Source organism: Calonectris borealis, chromosome 21, assembly GCF_964195595.1.
Source record: "Calonectris borealis chromosome 21, bCalBor7.hap1.2, whole genome shotgun sequence".
In the NCBI taxonomy this organism is placed as follows: Eukaryota; Metazoa; Chordata; class Aves; order Procellariiformes; family Procellariidae; genus Calonectris; species Calonectris borealis.
This window is the reverse complement of record NC_134332.1, coordinates 13050419-13060576: the sequence shown is the minus strand read 5'-3', so window position 1 is coordinate 13060576 and position 10158 is coordinate 13050419. Positions and strand designations below refer to the sequence as shown.

Genomic DNA, 10158 nt, shown 5'->3' with positions numbered 1-10158 from the left:
AAACCCTATATATGTCTATTTAGAATTTTTTATATGCTAAAATCCTTCCTATAATATAGTGTATATATATGTTTTTATTTTGAAATCTTTTTATATATAGTTTGTCAATTATACAATTTTAACTTTTTTTATGATATCTCGACTGTTACACCTGAGAACCAAAGACCAGCAATATATCAACAATTGGAAGACGTGCTGTGCTTGGGTCTTTGGAAGGAAATGGACTGACTTTTTTTTTTTTTTTTTTTAAGAGAGAGAGTGAAAAGTCTCATTGCTGATGACTTCTACTGCCAAGTACATCATCTCTTAAGATCCACTCTGATGGGAAGTTCATAAAATGCAACTTCTTTGAATGAGAAAGACTTCCATTCTGGAAAATCTCTTTCCACCGGAAGTCAAAATTACACACTGTAGGTTAAGGAAAAAGGACATTATTGAAGCAGTAAGTCACCAAAAACACATCAGGACTCACTGTCACTAGTTACGAGGCTGCTAACGCTTCTTGGGAAAGCCTGGAAAACACACAGAAGCGATGTCGATTTGTCCTGTTTTGTCTATGTCTCTTCTTTGACTTTGATTGCTTTTAGTACAGATGCTAGTATCTCAGTAAGGTTTTTGAGCACTCCTATAAGATATTTTAAAAACTTATTGACTGAAAAAGCATAAAGCTTTTATTATGAAAACAAAGTCTGTTTCTTCTGAACATCTGAACTCTTACAGTTTTTTTCCTCTTTTAGTACAAAATTATTTTCACAGTATCATTTAATAGTAAGCATGCAGAAACAGAAGATTATGCTTTCAGGAAGAGAAAATAAACGGAGGGAAGCAAGCTTTGCATAGGCATAATATGCTCCAGCACAGTCCTTATTTTATTTTTAGTATCTGTGTTAAAATATTTCATAGCAAAACTACAGAAGGAGAGATGGCATATTCTTAACGTTAATTTTAAAGTCCATACTACAAGTACCTTAGAAAAAATGCAGACACACATCATAGATGTACTTTGTACTTGCAGACCACTATGGATCCTTTCCATCTGTCTTGTACTTTCATGGCAGAAGAAAGGGCAACCACAGTGAAATGGTGGCAGTTGACATTCTACTGAGAGAGGAAAAAACCCTTTAGCATAAAACTGGGTAGGAATCTAAAGCTTCCTTTTTCTGTGAAGGTTTGTGAAGAATACAACTGAGTGGAGGAAAAAGTATTTTGCATCATCTTTGGTGCAGTTGTTGATACAGGCCACTAGAGCTTTTGCATTTTTTAGACAACTGTGCCTTTTTTTGACTCATTGGCAGCTATGGTTTCACTAGAACCACTTTCATAGATACACGCAGGTGACAGACACAGATACCTACGTACATTTTCTCAAGCCTATGTATAGCCAAGATTTCCTCACCCTATATGTCCCAAGTTGAATATTTTTGTTAAAGAGTACAGCAACCCATCTGTCCTTGTGAACTGCCTCCTTGCAAAAAAAAGAATGATTTTTTTCAGGCCATTTCTCCAAACGGTCAAGATCTTTTAAAACTGCACTTGTGCCACCAAACCTGTTTATGGTCCCTCCCAGCTTTTGACTGTCCTTAGATTTAACAGGCACATGCTCTATTCCACCTTCCAACAGCAAAAATACAGAACGCTCTCAGACCCAAAGCACAGCCCTACAGATGTCCACACACACCTTGCTGTTTTGATGAGAAGCCACTGAGCATCCCTGCAAGCACAGCTGCATGCACAAGATTAGTTTCACCTACACTGTGAGTTACTGATTTCAGTGAATGTAGTTTCTGAAGCTTTAAACTGAAAACAGTATCTTGACACTTTGCCACGGTAGAAATTATCCATAACTAGAACTGTACAAAAATGCAGTAACACAAATTGCAAACCCACAGCAGCGACAGCTTTAGAAATATTTAGACCAGGAACAAGGGAGAAAAATAAAACAGCTTCATCTCATGCACAGGAAAGCAACAGACAGAAACGGGTCAGCCCTCACAGAAAACAGGCATTCTCTTTCCATTCCTAAACCCATCTGTTAGGCCTAAGTGTTGCAACACTACTATGGCAATACTGAGAGTAGGGAACAACAGCCCTGCCACTGGATGTGCTATTGGCTGATGCTATTTACATCGCAGGACACCTAGACAAAGGGACATGTGTATCCACACACAACCCTGAATTTCCTGAAAATTTACATTTACCAAAAATAGCCATTTGGAACATATTGCCAAACAACATTTGGCAATAAAACTTTGATGTGTTTGACATACACAAATTTTTGTTAACTTGCTGTTTCCTTCCTGTTGTTGTTGTTTTACCTTCAGACACCTTCAAGACCCACCCCCCCACGCCCCCCCGGCATAAGCAGTAACCACCAGTGGGGGTCACGATGGCTGCATCCAGCTAGCCATGCCCCTTCTCTCTCCTACCCAGACTCACCTGAAATCCTCAGCCACTTCTGAGGACAGCCCTCCACCGCACCTACAAAACCAAAGGGACAATACTACTTTGCAATTTGACCCCAATCCAGCCAACATCCTCAGCTCCTAGGACTGCTCATCAGCACGCAGCTTTGCCCCTCCAGGACTGTGTGCGTCACCTACAGAAACCAGACGAAAAAGCACATGCCTTTTACATCGCAGAGAGAGATGCACTTCACTCGCGAGACAGAAGCAGCAGTATGTTTATTGATATAAGACAGTGAGTTAACAAAGTTCAATGGTAAACGCAACAGTGGTTTAACAAGATTCGATGGCAAGGTACACTTGATTATTTACTGCATAGAGGACAGGGTCAGACAAAACTGCTAGGGAGACCCTCCCATTGAGTCATGAGGCTCAAAGAAGACCCCCTTGCATTCTAAACTCTTTCCCTTAGGGTAGCCTAGGTGTGGCTAGATCCAAACTTAGTCCAGGACTTGGTCAACGGTTTATGTCTAAAGGATTGTAGTCCTTTAGATATATCAGTCCTTTATATCACTTAGCTAAGATTACAAAGTTTCAGCATGCTTATTCCCAATTCACTTACTGAGTATCTGACACAATAAGGACTCTCTCAACCTCAAGGAGTAACCTTGAGAGGCGTCCCTACTCAAGGAGAGATCCTGGTGTGCAGCCCGCTGCCATGCAGGAGAGCTCAAAGGGCTCTTGGGCTGCTCACTATTTATGGGGTAAGATGTTTGACTCATAATCATATTTACATACCAACGGCAGATGTTAATTTCTTCCAAATTTGGCTTGAGTCAGACATTGACAAACACTGTGGTTAGGTGGACGTGTTACCATAAATTAGCCCTTGGCTATTGTGTTGTTATCCGTCTCCCCCAAATCCACTTTGAGCTGGATGCATCCATCATGACTGCCACTGGTGGTTATCACTTGAGCAGGGTTATGGGAAAAGGTCAGGTCAGCAGAGGGAAGCACACAGTCACAATCCCTTGCTTCCTGGGAATGCAAAGGAACTTTGGATACAAGTGTAGATAACATGCTTGCCCTGACCACCACTGTGTTCTCTTGACTCTTGAGTTCTACAGAAGATAGTGATGACCCCTGCTTTCACCACCTCCAACAGATCCAGAACATTCCTTCTACAGTAATGTTTGAAGTTCAAGAAAATATAATCTATATTTGTTAAAAAAAAAAAAGTAGCTGTAGTATTCTCCACCTTGAACACCCTTTAGTCATTTACTGATTTGAAAAACAACTGCACCCTATAAGCATGTTTTGTACTATGCCCACTAGTCAGCCTTGACTCATCCTATCGGTCTTACCTCAAAGACAAACCTCTGCTTCCCTGAGCTTGAAAACATATCTTCCCAAATATCTTGACTAGCCTCAAAGACTGCTATTAACAAAAACCAAACCCAGACCACTAACCCCTTTGGAAACCACAAGCTACATGAGATGCCTGGGGTGAGACCTGAGGTTGATATACCACTAGCCCCCACGTACAACCCCTTAAGAAAGGGGAGGGGAAAGCCACCAAAATGCATAAAGACAGCCAGCTGGGCAGAAGTCAGTCTTTTACTCTGCCTTAGGTTTACAGCATGCCAAGCACAGGAAAGAGAAATAGACCACTACTGTGAAAGACTTTTACTATGACTGCATCTATCACAGCAACAATATGAACAGGTAGGTAATTTACATTTGCTTTTACTCTGACAAACACAAACCTTTCTTTTAAGCTGTTAAAAGCATTTGGGGTTATTGGAGGCTACACTGAAAAACAGTTGATCTAAATTTGTAACAGTACTAGCAACAGAAGTGTGAGGCTATAGTTTTCTTTCTAACAAAGAAAATACTATACTACTGCCCTTCATTTCTGTTGGGCCACATATGCTACTAAAGCTACACCAGGAGTGCATTCTGTATAGTGCTGAATAAGACAGCAGAAATACATCTTGGAAGAAGCCTTTACTTACCAAACGTCCACTTCCTGAGGGAATTGTTTCATGTATAGCACCTACAACTCCAGGTCACTAAGACTCCTAGGATGTCTCTCTGACCTAGTCACTGAAGAGAACTAGAAGAGTTCTCAAAGGGGTGCTCAAAGGACTAGACAGGCAACAGAACACTCTGGGGCACAAGGGGGCCTTCAGACAGCTTCTCTGTGTGCAACATGAGATCCTGGAGGCCAAAACAGGGATCTCGGGTGGGGTAGAAGGCTAACAGAGTGCTCTGCGGCACAAGGAAAGCCTGATAATGAGTTGTGAGGGAACTCAAAGAGTCTAGAGGGTGCTACAATGGCAAACAAAGGCTCAGGGAAAAAATTAAGAACTTGAGAGGGAGTTAGAGCAGAGCACACAGATGTTTTCAGAGGGACAGGGACTTAATATGGGCATCCTAGATGGCACAGATAAAGAACAGAGTGCTCTGGGGTACAAAGAAGGCCTCAAGAGGGGTCCTGAGGGAGCTACAAAGACTAAGGGGGCTACAGAGGTAAAAGAAGGCTCAGAGACACAAAAAGAACCTCTGGAGGGAATGTGAGATGAGTACAGGTATCATCAGGAGAGAAGGGCCTCGATAGAGACATTCTAGATGGTGTAGAGGGCAATAAAAGTGTTCTGGGGCACAAAGGTGGCCTTGGGAGGGGTCCCAAGGGGACCAGTGTGGTCCGAAGCGAGTAAGTGAGTAAACAGAAATCTCTGAGACAGAACAAGAAATGCAGGACGGGTCATAAGAGGACTAGGCAGGCAGCAGAAGGCTCTGGGGCAATCTCCTGACATTCTGTGCGGAACAAAGTGGCCAACCAGAAGGTCTGCCTAGTACAAAACAATATGGCAGGCTGGAATCCCTGTGCCAGAGGACTACAACTCCTGGCATGCTGTGTGAGGTATATCCCTACATAGAGGTGGTTTCTCCTGCCCAGACCTGGAAGCCACTACAGAATGCAGAGTGCTGCTCTGTGATCCCCAACACCGGCCCAGGGCTCCCTGGCAGCACTGCTATTGACCCATGGTCCAACAGTGCCTGAGCTTCACCACCATCACATATACATCCACCACGCTCTGGCACTGTGCTGTGCTTCCAGAATGGCCCCAAACTGCTCCAACCCCCTTCCCCTCCCCTAGGACCCTTCACTTCGACACAGCCCTGACCTGGCCCCGTAAGCTCCTCACCCACTGCTTCTGGCACAGCCCCAGCACTCTGGCACCCCCACAGCTTCGCCCAGCTTCGGTGTGGCCTCACCATGACTGTGACCCCTCATTGCCACTATGCACCCTCCCTGCCACCTGTGGCCCCAGTACTGCAGCCTCCCACACTGCTCTGGGCCAGTCCTCCCTTTGCCCCTTGCCTGCTGGGTCCCCTGCTGTTTCTATCACAGGAGGTGCAGACCAAGCACAAAACCACCACCCACGCTCACTTGCTCTGCAGCTGCAGCCATAGTTCTGGTGCCAACTGGTGATGTTCAATGACTCCCCCGCGTGCAACTGCCCCCCGGGGCAACACAGCACAAACTCATCTGCCCCCAGTTGCAGCCTGGCCCACCAGCACCTTGGTTCACAGCTGCAGCCTATCAGGAACATGGGCCCATCATCATTATCTCCATCAGGGAAAGCTGGGCCTGACAGGGCAGCAGAGGTCTGTGCCAGCTCCTGAGAACAGCTTGCTGAAAGCTAAAGAGAGTGCTGTGGAGTGTGCAAATGGGAAGGAGAAGTAGTATTAAGTGGACAAGAGACCAAATGGAGAGCTTAGCAGTGCAACAAAAGAGGGGGAAAAAAGAAAAAGAAACACCATGCGGTGATGGGGCAAATGGATGACTGGGAGTGCAGAAAGGCAAATGGAGGGCTTTGGTATGCACCAAAGGTCTCCTAATGCTTGCGGTGGGGCTCAGCGGGGCCAATGGGAAATCAGCTATCATCATGGAAACTCTATCTCCCACCCCTGCCAGCAAAGGCCCCACCCCTTGCCACCAGACACGCCAGGACCATCTCAGGATGCTAATAGCAAATCCAGGGGCAGCCTCAGGACCTCACACACCACTGAGAAACCCTGGCTGCCTCCAGGATGATGCAAGCCATTTCTAACAGCTGAATGTCGATGGCACTGTGAGAAAAATCCCCTGCAGCCCTGTGAACAGCACTGTGGTTGTCCTGGAACATTGAGGAACCTTAAAGTGGTCCAAGAGCCCTTGGGGCTGGTCCCTAGCCTCTCAATCACAATGTGTAACCTCCTCCCTGGAGCACTGTGTTGAGGTACTTTTTACCGAACACAAAGGGACATGGTATAGTGGTCATGGTCACGACCTGTAAGGGTTACCTGACCCATAGGTGTGTAAAGATCATGACCGTGGGGTTCTCAGGATTCCGCAATACACAAAGACATGGAGCTCTGGGTTTCTGAGAATTTCTTTATTACAAATTACTACAAAACTACTATTATTAAAAACAAATATATATACATATATATAAAAGTAGTGTATATATATAGCGTGTGTATATATATACACACACTACAAGTCACTACAAAATGACCACTAGGAAAGCAAGTATAGATATTACAAGAGTAAAGCAAATATATGTGTATTATAACATATTACAGAATTCCAACGAGTGAAGCAAGTATATATTTATAAACCTTTCCCTGTGTGCATGCCTATAAATATATTATGTAAGGCGTTACTGGTATGACACTTGCCAAATAGTTCCCACAAGTGAGGCGAATCGATGACAGAAAAGTCTCATTTCAAAGATGATCCGCATTGTGGAGCCTGGAGTCAGCTGTGCATTCCTGGTGAGGATCCGGTCTGTCCAGAAGATCTTGTGCAAGGAAGCTCTGGCAGAGAAGCTCATTTTAGGTAGGTAGCGAGTTACTTTTTATACTTTTTTGGTGTGGATACATAAATGGGTGTAGGACATCAGTTCCCACAATAGTTTTTGCTGACTCCTGTTTTCCCAGAAGGTTATCACAGTTTCTTTGTCCTGCACCCATCAAAGTTTGTTTTTGTTCTGCCGACTACTCCCCATCAAGGGGGTTTTGGCTGAGCTTATCAGGGACATCTTGCGGAGATCCCTTTCTTTGTCAGTATGCTTACCGGGTTGCCTTTGTGGTGGCTCCATCACATGGACAAGAGTTGAAAGAATAAAGCAATTGTTTATTAATGAATGCACATAAATGACACCCGGGAGTGAGTGTATCACACGGCTCAATGCCAGCATGCTTCCCCTTCCCCTGTGACACCTGAGGAGCCATTGCTGGACCACTGATCACCAATCCAGTAGGGAAGGATCGCCTCCTGCTCCTGTCCTTGATGAGGCAAGAAACTCAAATAGCTGTCAAACCCACCCCCTGTTTCCTTCAGGCATAGGATTCAACTCTGGTATTTGAGAGGAAAAACCCAGATTTTACCTGTCTGTACTCTGCCCTACCTCTAGACTAAAGCCGTGCAAGAAATTTTCACAGCTCGCAGGTCACATGTTACCTTAGCAGTCTGATTTTGTGTGAGGTGACTGCACCATATCAAATCCAGACCCTAGATGAGAGCACAGAGCTGAGCCCTGGTTGGCACAGGAGACGATTACAAACCTCATGTAAGGGTTCACAGCCTAGTGTTTAGGGTTCATGGCTTACAGTTTATTATCTTAGGATTTAGACATTTCCATTTTTGTAAGTCATCAATCCTGAATCTAAGTTATAAACTTCAAATCTTGGAACCAAAAATGGTGGTTGGGGATTTGAAGTTTATGGATAAGGATAGATTTTAAACTCTGATGCCTGATCAGTAAATGAGTAAACTATAAACCCTGACAAATACTGAGCCTCACAACTACAACCCCTGAGTAAGCAACCCTCAGCTACAAGCTCTAAAAAAGAAACCGTAAGTGAAAGACTGAACCGTCAGTTTTAAGTAAGAAACACCAAAGCACGTATGAGCAGGAAAACAGTAAAGAGAATGTGAGGAATTTTTGCCCATAGCTTTAAAAGTTTCCCTGCAGCAGAACGGGAAGACCCACATGAGAATGTACTTCCACTGAACCTACCTGCAACACCGTAAGCACTAATTCATCCGCATTAGGGATGATTAACCTAATTTTTGGGGTCCTCTCACTTCCACAGGCAAACATCCAGAGCCAGTGATATTTATTATCAGTAACCAGCCATTCCTTAAGGAAAGCAGAACCTGCTAAGAGAGAAGCATTTATGATAACTGGTAGTTATCATAACTCCTGCAGTCACTAACAGCACTTTGAAAAGCTTTGCCACTGGCCAGTAAATCCCACCTCAAAGACTAACCAGAAAATGCCTCACAGAACAAAGGTAAAATACTGCAGCTGGGGAAATATTTCTTATGATGTAAAATAGTAATTTTTTTTTTAGCCTGTTACCCACATTCTGAACATTTGTAGTTCAAGCTGCTTAACCACTTGGCACACCACTCAAATTGCCACTGCTTGGCAAACGTGTCCCCTGCTCGGTACCCACACTGAGCTTCAGTCTCAAACCCCGCCCCCTCCAGCTCCTTCCACCCAGCAGCACGCAGACTGTCACACAGTCTTCCCCACCCACAACTAGAAGACAACCACCTTCCACCAGTCCAGCCTTCCTCACATGCAACGCGGCCGCAGGACTTAGCTGTGCCCAGGTTGCAAGTCTGAGCTTGTCCTCCATGGCTGGCCACAGATCTCTACAGAGCTCCCAAGTGCAACGCTCCAACTGCCAGGCTATATGTCAGCACCTGCAAAAGGCAAGAACAGGCAGCCAGGCAACTGAGCGGCCAGGCAACGGCACAGCCCTCCCAGAACTATCCACTACTCCGAGGCCGGTAATTGTTCTCACAATTAAGATTGACTCTACGCTGCTTTGGTCACCTCCTCCAGCTTCATTTAATTACCAGGATGTCACATAGGCCTCAAGGACTGTCAGGCTCACTTAGGTGCCCAGCTAACTCCAGCCTTCCGTAGATGGTGGTACTCAGAAACTGTGGCACAGACCGAGACTGCAATGCCAGAAGTGTTTCTCCTACTTGGCACAAAAATGCACGCACTCAATACAGAAAGGAGGAACAAGCGTTCATCTCTCACCTGCCCACCCTCTCACTTGCCACAAGCAGAAGGAAAGCCAGGGGACCATCTGTCATTGTGCCCGAGCGCTACCCATTCAGCACACTGTCACCAGAAGCGTGCCTCCCATCGCCTCTCATCCATACGAGAGCTAGGAAGACTGCCCACCCAGTGCCATTTCCCCATCCCTCTGTCACCCCTATTCCATTTATGCTTCTGCACTAAGTGAAGACCTAGTCTTTCCTCCATAGCGAACACTTGCATATAACTGCCACAGCACCCGATATTTGCAGTCAGACCTTCAGACCGCTCAGAAAGCTGTAACCAGCCAAGACAGGACAAAAACCATGGCGTCTAAAAACTCCAGGCACTGGAGGGACTGAGGTAATGGGAAACTATCCCTCGCCAGGACAATGACAGAAGGAGGGCTTCGCTTCCCTCTCTCAAGCTGCCTAACAGACTATGCTGCACCCTCTGCGGCGCCGTGGACCCGCGGGCTCTAGGACCCGGCGACCGGGGCGGGCCGGGGCTCCGCGGCCTGCGCCCTGGCCCGCTGCCGAGGGCCCCCAAGCTGCCGAGGCGCCGCGCTGCAGCGGAGGGGGCGGGGGGCGGGAGAGTGGCAGCGCACCCCCAGCCACCGTGCGCTCGCCTGGTCCGCGTCA

At 45.9% G+C, this 10158-nt stretch overlaps 1 long non-coding RNA gene across 1 annotated transcript; it reads right to left on the bottom strand.

Annotated features, from left to right (window-relative positions):
* Positions 1-255: 255 nt before the first annotated feature.
* Positions 256-720, bottom strand: LOC142091525 (uncharacterized). Its single transcript, XR_012676840.1, has 2 exons — positions 452-720; positions 256-346 (listed from the first exon to the last, which is right to left on the bottom strand). It is a non-coding gene; the product is annotated as an uncharacterized LOC142091525 (long non-coding RNA).
* Between the last annotated feature and the right edge of the window lie 9438 nt (positions 721-10158).